Here is a 12848-nt window from a genome sequence, read left to right as displayed (position 1 = left end):
AGTATAAAACTGTTTGTGTTTCTTGCTTTATTTTCTTTTCTGTTTTGCTGAGAGAATTGCTGTAGCAATACTTTATCATTCGACTATTTGATTGGCTTTACTGTGTTCTTGTGCATCAGTTTTATTATTGCTAACATTTAGCATTAGTTTGTAGTTGTGCTTGCTGTTTAATTGTGTTAGCAGGGATTACCACAATTGTTTTCAATTTGAGGCTGATGGTGCTGCTAGAAGGATGTCAGTTTTTGATGAACTTAAAAAGGTTGATGGGCTAACAAATGAACAACGAGTTACTTGTGGAAGAATTCTTGTCCAAAATCAAGCTAATACTGACTACTTCTTCACTTTAGATGAAGAATTCAAGCTTGAATTCCTTTTGGGGCTGCAAGAATGATTCTGAACAAGCTGACTGTGGGCTACGTATATGAAATTTTTTGTGTAGCATTTTGTCATATTCATTTCAAATTACTTTGCGAAATGAATGGTGTGTTAGCTAGGACACTTTTTGTATAGCACTTTATCATACTTGCACATGCTTTAGAAACTACTTTGCCAAATGAATGGCGGCCTAGCTAGGAAATATTTTGTGATTCATTTTGTTATATGTATGGTTTGGGTGAACTATATGTTATAAAGTACCCTTATGAATGACGTTTGGTAGGTTGTTATGGAATATCACAAGTTATTATTTTGTTTATATATATATAAATATATATATATACTTTGGGTGTAGTCTTATATCATCAACGGTATAATATCAGTGTTTATAGTAACTAACTTTATATAAATAAACATGGAATACGACTTTTATAAAAATAAAAAGTTATCATTAGATTAAATAATGTATTTTATAATATTGTAAAAATAAAATTTAATCTTACTATTATATCTATTATTAATTTTGTACAAATTTTATAAATTTAATTATTTTGTCTAACAAAACATATAAAAAGCAAATATCATTAAAAATCAAGGTAACATTCCAGTGCACAAACCAAACACAGAAAACTAATATTCCCAGAAATCAGGACATGATTTCAGTACACAACCAAACACAGTAATGTAGCTTCCTAGACAATCAGATGACTTTGCTCAGCTTTCCCAACAAAGTGAAAATTTTGAACTCTACATACCAAACGGTCCCCTAAAGCATTATCATTCTCAGTCCATAAACCAAGCTGAAACAAGGAACTCAAAAATAAAAGTATGGTTATGGCTACGTTAGACTAACGAGTGTTTAGAAAGAAAAATAAAGAGAGATTCCATACTCACAATTATAGAAAGGTAGTAGCAATCCAAGGGAATTGATGGAGCTATTGTTAAATCGTCGAGGCAATCATCAAAGTCGGTGGAGAGCAATCGTAAAATCGTCGGAGTAATCGTCAAAGTTAGAAGAACAACCGTAAACTCGTCGGAGCAATCGTAAAAATGCTGGATCAATTCACCTAAGCATGTCATCGGAGCACATCACCGGAGCCAATCACCTGAGCACATCCACAGACCAAATTTCCATTGCTATCGCTATTTCTAGAAGTATTCCCATCAAAATTTCAGTACGCAGAGGAAGCTAGAGAGTCCTTCATTATTGGGACATATTATATTGGGCCTACTTTTCTTGTAATACTAAAGCATGCGTACTGGGCTTTAAAAAGACTTTTAATTTGCAGCCCAATTTATGAAAACTCTTAATTATTATAATACTCTTTCAAAAAGCTTATAATCATGCATTATGAAAATTATTATTTGTTGTAGTGAATCACGGTTTCATATTAAAACTAATTAGTAACAAGTGGAATAATCATTATAAATAGTTTATACTCTAATAGGCTGCTACCTTAATTGATTCCTTTTGAGTTTTGAAAATTATAAAGCGTTAACGACAATCAACAACATCTCTGCAGCTTCTAGTTTCTCCTTGTCTCATATTTCTTTTCTAACCAATTACATTTTTTTGGGAAAAAGATGAATCAATCATAAGTGACATCTTGGCAAAAGTTGTTCATTTGCTTGTATATGTGTGACACATGCTCTCTCATCATCGGTCTTTTCTCTTGTAACAAATTGGTATTAAAAAATGCTCACATGCAAGGACAAGTTGTTAGATCTTTTTTCTATGGGATACTTAGGCACTTTGAACGCAATTATGTTTCAAAATTCCCTTGAATTTTATATCTAATTTGGTCCGGCCCCATGTTTTGAAAACATGGTTAACGGCCACACTAAAATATTAACTAGGTAGTGAGTTATGCCTCTAAATTTTTTGCTTAGATAATTAAGTGTAACAAATACAACTACATCATCATGAGTTATGACACAAATTGCCCTTTATTATTATTATTATAAAGAATATTAATTATCATAAAATATTTGGATTTTTGTGTTTTAGTATTTTTTATTTATTTATTTCAAAATAAAATTAAAACAAGTTCTGTCACGTATGGATTTCTCATGTGATTTTTCCTTTTACCTGATAGTTACTATTTTTATTCCAACTCTTCAATTTAGCATGTGGATCGGAGAATGATTTGGACCACCCAGTTTTGGTCTTCTCTTTCTTCCTATATGTCTAACAGTAAGACTCATTTTCGTAATATATTAATATATTTTAAGTGGGAATATTATTTTTGAAAAAAAAAAATGAGTAAAAAGGAGAAGGGATATTCTTTTTTTTTTTTGATAAATCAGGAAAATTCATTACTTCTAACAGAATCATACAAACTCCAATAACACCTCAAAACAGGGGAAAACAAATAAAAAACAATGCCCCATTACAAAGCCCCAAACCAATCTCTATCATTTTGACTAATTTTCTTTGGTAAACTATACGAAATTCTATTTTTAACACTAACTTTAGTATTATGAACAATTAACTCAGGTTGTACTCTTCCCAAGCCACAAAATATCATTTCTGGCCTTCCAAATGTGATAGAGTAAAGCTGCTATAGCAGCCGAAAACACTTGCTTCTGAAATTTGCTATTAGAAGCTCTTTCAATCCACCTAACAACTTTCCTCAAAGTGGTTAGCTTAGTTTCCCACTTCAGCCACTGTAATATCTGATGGTAGCAAAATGAACTGAAATGACAATTGAAAAAAGATGGTCACATGATTCTTCAACCTCACCACAAAACAGACAGTCTGAATGCTCTATAACTCCATGTCTTTTAAGTCTATCTTTGGTATTTAATCTGTTATGAATAGACAGCCAAAATATAAAACTGTGCTTAGGAGTATTCAATCTTCCCCACACCTCCTTACTCCAATGCACTTTATCAATAGGAGGATGAATAAAAGAATAACCTGTATTAATCTGATACTCTTCTTTGTGCACTTGCAATCTTTCTATTAAACTTCTAAATTTCCCTTTGACTTCAGCAATTTTCCTCCAATACCAACTACTGTTAACAGGAGCCGAATAATTCCACCAATTTTCTTGCTTTAAGTAGACATGATGAACCCATTTAACCCAAAGGTTATCCTTCTTCTCAGCAACAACCCAAACATGTTTTCCAATAGCTGCAATATTCCAAACAATGCTGTTTTTAAAACCCAACCCACCAGCTTTCTTCGATTGACAAACAACCTTCCAAGCTATTCGACCCGAACCTGCCATGGAAGCTTGCCCACTCCAAAGAAAAGCTCTACACATAGCAGAAATCTCTTTCAAAATCCTAGCTGGAAGAATCATGATCTGATTCCAATAAGAATGTATTGAAAGCAGAACAGAGTTGATCAAAATAACACGGCCAGCAAAAGAGATATGTCTAGAACTCCAACATTTCAGCCTAGCTAGCATTTTATCAAGAAGGATTTGACAATCTTTAGCTGAGATTCTCTGAGAACAAATAGGCACTCCAAGATATTTAAAAGGGAGATTACTTCTGGTGTAGCCCGAAGCATCAAGAACCCTCTGAAACTCATCTTCATTCATACCGCAACAGTATATGGCTGACTTGGATTTATTTGGAAAAAGGCCTGAAGTATTAGAAAATAACTGAAGCCCTTGCAACAAATAGTATATGGATCTGAAATCACCATGACAAAATAGTAAAACATCATCAGCAAAACTGAGATGATTAAGTTGCAGCCCTTCAGATTTGTGATGGAATTTAAAGTCTTGCTTTCTTCCAACTCTATGCAAAATTCTGGTGAGGTATTCCATTCCCAACACAAACAATAAAGGAGATAAGGGATCTCCCTGCCGCAGCCCCCTCTTGGAGCCAAAAAAGCCATGTATGGTCCCATTGAACATGATAGAAAATTTCGGTGTTCTAACACACTGCATAACCAGTTGAATGAAATGATTTGGAAAATTAAATGCTTCAAGCATTTATTCAATAAAGTCCCATTCAATCGTATCATAGGCTTTCCTCAAGTCTAACTTAATCATACATTTCGGCTTACCATTCCTCCTCCCATAATGACAAACAAGATCTTGACAGATCATAATATTATGCGCAATGAACCTCCCTTTGACAAAGCCTCCTTGATTCTGAGCAATAATCATAGGCAAAATAGTGCTCAATCTAGAACAAATCATCTTTGTGGCCACCTTAAACAGAACATTGCAGCAAGCAATAGGCCGAAAATCACTCACAAATTTTGGACAGCTACTTTTCGGAATTAGAGTCAGAATGGTACTGTTTAATTCCTTTAAAATTTTCCCAGAATGCAGAAATGACAAGATAGCATCACTTATTTCAGATCCAACCAAATCCCAGTTATCTTGAAAAAAATAACTACCAAATCCATCCGGGCCCGGGGCCTTTGTACCAGGAATTTCCCAAACAACTTTCTTCACTTCCTCTTTACTATAAGGCACGAGAAGAGCATTAGCTTGTTCAGTCGAGAGAATAGCACCGTGCTGAACCACCTTTTTAATTACCTTTGTCCTCATCACCAACTTGCTGCCTAGTAAATTCTGATAATACTCTAAAAAGGCAGCCGAAACTTGATCAGGTTTATCAAGCCAATCTCCAGATTCTGAAGTTATAGAATAGATTCTATTCTGCCTACTCCTCTCTCTTATGCTTGCATGAAAAAAGCAGTGTTAGAATCTCCTTCTTGACTCCATTTGATCTTAGCTTTTTGATACAAAAAAGAACAATAAGACCTGTGTATGTTAGAATACTTATGCCGAGCTTCACTTTCCATCTGCATTAAATCTGTATTGAGGGGGTCCTTACTCAGCCTGGTTTGACAGTCAGTAAGAGATTGGAAAGCTGCCATCTCTGCAACATGAATATCTGAAAAACCTTGTTTATTAATTGTCCATAATGTGTCCTTAAGACGCTTGAGCTTCTGAACTGCCCTATACATCATCGTGCCATCAATAGGCCTACTCTAATCAGCATGAACCAGATTTTGATAACCAGAAAAAGACTTCCACATTCGAAAATACTTGAAAGGTTTCCTACCTGAAATCAGATCAGGGTACACTGTTAAGATAGCTGGAGAGTGATAAAAAATTCCCTCATTCAAAAAATGAACCTCCGCTACAGGGAAAGCGTCCAACCACTGTTGATTGGCCAAAATTCGGTCTAATTTCGAATAAATTCTATCTTGACCCTTTTGTTTATTGCTCCAAGTATACAAGTTCCCACTATACTTTATATCCTCTAAATAGCAAGCCGCAATGCATCTCTGTAAAGCTTGAGAAGATTTATACTTAACCCGAGCACCAATCCTTTCCTCCTTAGATAAAATGTCATTAAAATCACCCAAAACGATCCAAGGAGAAGTCATGGCCAGATCCTGTAATTCCTTCCACAATATGCTCCTTCCTCCCTCATCATTCATACCATAGACAAAAGTAACATGAAAGTTGTCCTTAGTAGAGGTTGAACTGACATGTAAATGAATCATCTGACTAGAACACTGTAAAATATCTACAGTAAACATGAATGGATTCCAGCTAACTACAATACGGCCATTCTCATGCCACTCATTATTCGAAGTAAAGCACCAACCGGAGAACACCCGAAGATAAAGAGCTCCTAAATTAGCAGCCTTAACCTTCGTTTCAAGGAGACCCACCAAACCAAGCCGCCTGGAACAAATTAAATTTTTAACTGCTGATTGCTTATGCTGGCTGTTGATCCCCCTGACATTCCAACTCAATATCCTATCCATTTGAAAGAGGAGGTACTCCCCCTCCTCCTTTAATCTCCTCATCTACCAACCCCACGGAACTCTCCCCTTCCTCACTAACTAACGCTTGGAAAGTATTACTAACAGTTGTAATGAGGGGTACAGCTGGGCACTTCTTTGCTTTATCCTTAGTCCATCTGTTCTTTAAAACTGCTTGAAAGCCCTCACTATCAATTGTTATACCCTGCTCAGTTGTAGATGCTGACTGCTTAGGAACTTGTTTGACTACCCATTCTTGTTTCTTGCCTACACTCTTCTTGCAATCTTTAGTAACATGCCCCATTCCTTTACAATGAGCACACACTATAGGCTTCCATTCATACGAAACAGCTACTGAAACTTCAATGTCTAACTCATTCTCAAAGTATATATACTCAGGAAAATCTTGTGAAATTGAGACCTCTATTAACACCCTTGGGAAAACTTAGCTTATCTCTGTCCCTGGTAATAGGATCCACCATTAGGGGCTTTCCTATTTGACTCACAATCTTGAAGAGAGATCTTTCTCCCTAGTACTTCAGCTCCAAGTCATTTAGGTGAATCCATGTGGGCACTCTTCTAATGTCTTCTTTCTTAAAGTCTGTAACAGAGTCCCACGGCTTCATAATCAAAGGCTTCTTATCAAAGAAGTAAAATCCACCATTAAGAACATCATCTCTCTCAGTTATGGATAAAAAGCGAACTATGAAAACCCCATGAGTCAGTACACCCACTTTATCAACTCCCTTGTTCTTCCATATTCGGCGAACAAAACCATCTATGACAGCTAGAGGTGGATTTGCTCCCAAAACATAACACACTATGGAAGAATTCCAAAAAGTCACTTCATCCTCAATATCATCCATAGTAATTTTGATCCCCTTACCATTCCCATTCAGTTTCTTACCACCCGAATCAGTACCAGCAAATTTAGGATTTAGATCCTGAACAATTTTTCCAGATCTCAGAATGGGTGGGGTCGGAGACTTACCTTGATTAACCTCCCGTGAACACTTCGTTGAAGCAGCCAAGAAATTTGAAAAAACCTCTCGTATCTCCTGCTGCTGCTGAAGATCTCTCAGAGTCGATCTGGGAGAGAGTGGAGCAACACCTTCCTTCTGTAGATCATCAATGTCTATCTCCCGCTCAACTTCATTCTCCTCAATGCCAGTTTCTTCATCAGAGAAATGAATTGGTTCAATTCCAAGAATTGCAGCGATGGATTTCGTTTTTTGAACATCAGATGTGGAGACAGGACCACGTTTTTTCCTCTTCTTCTAAGTCGATTTAGGCTTCCCCTGCACCTTAACCCTTGTCTTCGCCATAGCACCAGCCCTTGAGCTGAGAACAGAGCAAGGAGAAGGGATATTCTTTACTATTTAAAATAAAGAGGTTATGTTAAAAAAAAAAAAAAATAAAGAGGTTATGTTTTATTTTTATTTTTATTTTAGATTTTCAGAGTTAAATTAAGTGATGAGCTTGGTCAACCAGGTAATTTTCTAATAATAAATTATATATGTGATTGTTTCCAGAATTATAATGCCAAACACCCCACATATGTATGGTTAGCGCGTGTCAGTCTTTTCCATCTTATATATATAGTATCACATGGCACTTTTGTTGATGTTTGACTTTTCGTCATTGAACGCGTACTGGCTCTAATTCTATACCTCAGATTTCTCTAATATGATGAAACCAATAGGCCAATTCGTGTTTCATTTTACAGACGACCAAGTCAATACAGAAAACTTTTGTATTATATATTTTACAAACTGATGAAAATGAGTACCGTGGCAGTGCAAAGAAACACACTCAGACCATATATTATTTTACGACGTCCATTGCCTCGTTTTTATATTAAAGTGAACCAACCTGAAAGATTAGTTAATGGAACTATTAAAATAAATCAAATCTCTACCATTATTCTTTCTTAATTATCTCTTTTTCATTTTTATCTATCAAAAGTGCACAATGTTTGTCGTTTACTACTCCTGTTCCAATCTATGGTTTTTTCAATCTTTTATTATTAACGATTCAATTTATTGTATTAGTCAAAGATGAGGTAAACTATAGCACGCCAAGAAAAAAAAAAGAAAATACACAGCTATATTAAATTCATAAAGTCAAAAAGTTGATCAATTTCATTATTAGTACGTCGAATAGGATCTTTCCTAATAAAACATAATATCACAATATTAAATAGACCATATCTCTGGCTACATCAACGGCAACTGCGATTGATGGCGAGGGCGACATCATCACTAGTTTTTCCTTCTTTCTCCTAGCTCTTCAAACCACAGCCCAGCAAATCTTTCTAAACAACAATTGCCAAAACGAAAAAGGTAACTACTTAAATCACAATATTGAGTACTAGACCATATCTCTAGCTATATACCACGATTGATGGCGATGGCGACATCAGTAGTTTTTCCCCTCCTTTGTTACATCTTCATTATTCTCGTCGCTCAACAAGCCACAGCTCAGAGAACCGCTTGTGTTGATGACAAAGGTAACTACACCCTTAACAGTACCTACCATGACAACCTCAATCACCTCCTCTCAACTCTTCCAAGCTCCCAAAACGACAACGGCTACGGCTTTTACAATCTCTCTTACGGCAACTCACCCAATCAAGTTTACGCAATTGGACTATGCCGCGGAGATATCATGCCCAACGCCTGCCAGAGCTGTCTTAACGAGTCCACACATCTTCTCCGAGAGCGCTGCCCCAATCAGAAGGAGGCACTGGCATGGTACGACAATTGTATGTTGCGCTACTCTGATCGCTCCTACTTTGGAGTCATGGAAACTAGTCCACAGCTTATTCTCCGTAACACCCAAAACGTGTCATCCGATTCCGGTACTGTGGAGGCATATTCCCAAGCTCTTAGGAGCTTATTAGATGATTTGAAAAACCGAGCTATGACTGGTGGTTCTCTTCGAAAATTTTCTGTTGATAATGTTACAGCTCCAGCGTTTAAAACCATATATGGACTTGTGCAGTGCACACCTGACCTGTCCCAGATGGACTGCAACAATTGTTTGGATACAGCATTTGGGATCATTCCGGGATGTTGTAATGGGAAAATAGGGGCACAAGTACACCTCGGCAGCAGTTGTATAATTAGATATGAGGATTACCTTTTCTATAATTCTACGGCCGCTGACGCTCCGCCACCATCCATACCGACACTACCACCAACGAAATCTCCTCCTCCGCCACCGAAAAACGCCGGTACACAAAGGAGCACATATATAATTATTTACTCTTAACTTTGTTTATGTGTAACATTTTTATTGTCATCTTATTTACGTAGAATATGTTTTCTTTGTGAGACTACTTACTTTATAAAACTCATGTGTCGTCAATTTTTGAATTTTGCAGAAACGAAGAGTAACACACCAGCGAGAACAATCGCTATTGTTGCTGTGTCTACTGTTGTTTTTCTGGGTCTAATCATCTTCGCAACCACATGTGTGTGTTTAAGACTGAGGAGGAAAAAGAAAATAGCTCAAAGTAAGTATTTGACCAGACCAATATTTACATATCTTCATGTTTTCAAAGCTATTCTTTTCTTATCTTAAAACCAAAAATTAATTTATAACCGAAGAGAGGCATTAAAGAATCATGGTCAATTTCTTTTATTCAAAAAGAAATATATATAGTAGTTTTTAAAATTAATCCGGGATAAATTTAGTATTAGACATTTTATAAAGTATTTAACTTGACCTTAGTTAATTTGACTCTTTTTTCCTAGGCACGTGATTAAAATTTGGTAATCTAGTGTGGCCTGATTTTTTATTTTGAAAAACTGAATTTAAAATGAGGTGCCAAATAGATATATGCCCTACTAGAGTCAAATATAATATTATGTATTATATTTTTTAAAACTTGCAATCATTACGTACATACTATAAAGTGATGGTTTATAGAAATGGAATTTTCTGGCTTGGTTGTTCCAGACAATCACCCCACAGACGAACCTGTGGACGAAATTGAAAGCGAAGAATCCTTGCAATACAGTTTTGAGACTATCAAACTTGCTACGGATAATTTTTCTGAAGGAAATAAGATTGGAGAGGGTGGATTTGGTGCCGTTTACAAGGTAAGGCAATTTGCAAGTATTAAATTATACATCATCTATTTGACATAAATTTTCTATGTCCAATTCATTTGTATGATTCTTTATCTTTTTTGATATGTTTCAGGGTAGGCTCTCTAATATGGACAAGATATAGCAGTGAAAAGATTGTCTATGGGATCAGCCCAAGGTGATATTGAATTTAAAAATGAGGTAATGCTAATTGCAAAGCTTCAACATCGTAATCTTGTTAGACTCCTCGGTTTCAGCTTGGAAGGAAGTGAAAAGCTCCTTATCTATGAGTTTGTTCAAAACGCAAGTCTTGATAATTTCATATTTGGTACGGTTGCATATTCCTCACTTTTGTTTTGTAAGATGCTTCATTTTGTGGTTTTATCGTTGTTAAAATCATGTACTTGTATTTATGAATATGTAGATCCAAGAAAGCGTGCAAATTTGGATTGGAATAGTCGTTACAAAATAATAGGAGGCATGGCTCGAGGACTCCTTTATCTTCATGAAGATTCTCGTTTGAGAATTATCCATCGAGATCTCAAAACAAGTAATATCTTGTTAGATGAAAAAATGAATCCTAAAATTTCAGATTTTGGAACTGCAAAGCTTTTTGTTATTGACCAAACTCAAGGCAATACAAGTCGTGTAGTAGGAACATAGTAAGTATATATCTATAATCATGCTATCTTTGTTTAAAATTAGTTTCCTTCTAGTCATTTTAATTGTATAGCCAGCTTCCAAAAATCAATATTTTGACGTAATTAAAATAATAATCATAATTATTAATAAACACTAATTATATTAATGTTTTGTTGTATTTACAGTGGATATATGGCTCCAGAATACATCTTGTATGGACAATTTTCAGTCAAATCTGATATATATAGTTTTGGTGTATTACTTTTAGAAATAATAAGTGGACAGAAAAACAATTATATTCGCCAAGGAGAGCATACGGAAGATCTTATAAATTATGTAAGTACATGTTTACTGCGACTCAAGAGTAACCCTTAGTTATTTTTCTGAAAAAAAGTTTTAACTTTTGTTTATTATTGCTACAGGCATGGAGAAATTGGAGAGAAGGAAATGCTTTAAATATAACAGATCCACTTATGGGAGTTGGGTCGGGATCTGAAATAATAAGATGCATCCACATTGGATTATTATGTGTCCAAGAAAATGTAACAGACAGACCAACGATGAAGGCTATTGTTCTTATGCTAAACAGTAACTCTCTTTCTCTGCCAGTGCCCTCAGAGCCAGCTTTCTTTATGCATACTAACAGTGGATCAGAAATGCCACTGCCATCCGATGTCATTTCTAGTTCTGTAACTGAATGAGCAAATCATTCAAAAATTGATGAGTCTATTAAAAATTTCTTTTGACACTTTAATTACTGAACTCTACCCTCAATATAACGATAATACATGTATACATATATTATGAGAATGGTTGTACGAGCTTAAATGTTCACTACATTTTTTTTTTCTTGTAATTCTTTTTTATGAAGTATAGTGAAAATTTGAAAATAAAATTGTTTGGAACATCATATGTTTTTCTATTTTTGTAACAGTTATTGCAACTAATGGTGTATCTATAATTATTGCAACATAAGATTAAGGCTTCTAATAAAGAGTACAACTTATAACTGTCTTATTTTAATTTACTCATGCCGAAGATCATATATCATAAATAACTGTGGAATCCTGCATCGATCAGAATCTTTTAGGCAAATATGCTTGGACATTGCTATTATGTATATATCTAATTTAAACAATATTTTTAATATATCTAATAAATATATAAGTTACACATATATTTTAACAAAAAAAAATTGATTAATTATTTAATACTTTTATAATATAATTATACATTAATCTATATTTTTATTTGAAATATGTACATGTCATAATCAAATATATATATTTAAAAAAAAAATTAAAATATGCATTTGGAGTATTAGTTGCCATTGTCATTTTGGGGTATGGGAAGGGTGGAGAGGGGGTGATTGAGATTATCATGGTAGGTGCTGTTAAGGGTGTAGTTACCTTTTGTTGTTAAAACAATAATAGTCCCGGGCTGTGGCTTGTTGAGCGACGATGATATGAAAATGAACAAAGTATATATCGAAAGAAAAAAACAATAGTGATTTCATCGTCTCCATCAATCGCGGTGGCTGGGATATTGCTAGAGATATGGTCCAATTAATAATGTGATACACTATGTTTTATAAGACAAGTGCCTCCAAACTTTTTCATTTTACATTCCCTTTCATACTTATAAATGGACTTTTCTTTCTGATGACTTTTATTGAAAGAAACACGTCAAAGCTACTAATTATTATATTATCAGAGACTTGGTGTACTCGTGAGAACTAAACCAACGTACGAAACAAGCTCACTCAATTCGATCCACACCATTCATTCTTAATTAGAGATCACTCAGTATTGTACAATAAATGGAAATAATCCTAACTCGAAAAATCTTCCAAACTTGACCAAAATTGATTTTCCATGCGTTTGGTTCAAGATCGATCAATTGGTCAAGCACTATACAATACTTATACCAACGTGAACGCAGGACTTTAATTTACATTGACTTCGAAAAACCTCCAAATTAACTTGCTA

The 12848-nt window shown here is 35.0% G+C and overlaps 1 pseudogene; it reads left to right on the top strand.

Annotated features, from left to right (window-relative positions):
• Window positions 1-8373: 8373 nt before the first annotated feature.
• LOC133794271 (cysteine-rich receptor-like protein kinase 26) lies at window positions 8374-11748 on the top strand (annotated as a pseudogene).
• Window positions 11749-12848: the final 1100 nt, after the last annotated feature.

This window comes from Humulus lupulus, chromosome 8 (assembly GCF_963169125.1).
Source record: "Humulus lupulus chromosome 8, drHumLupu1.1, whole genome shotgun sequence".
Lineage (NCBI taxonomy): Eukaryota > Viridiplantae > Streptophyta > Magnoliopsida > Rosales > Cannabaceae > Humulus > Humulus lupulus.
The sequence above is the reverse complement of the archived record's forward strand: the minus strand, read 5'-3'. Positions and strand labels throughout refer to the sequence as shown.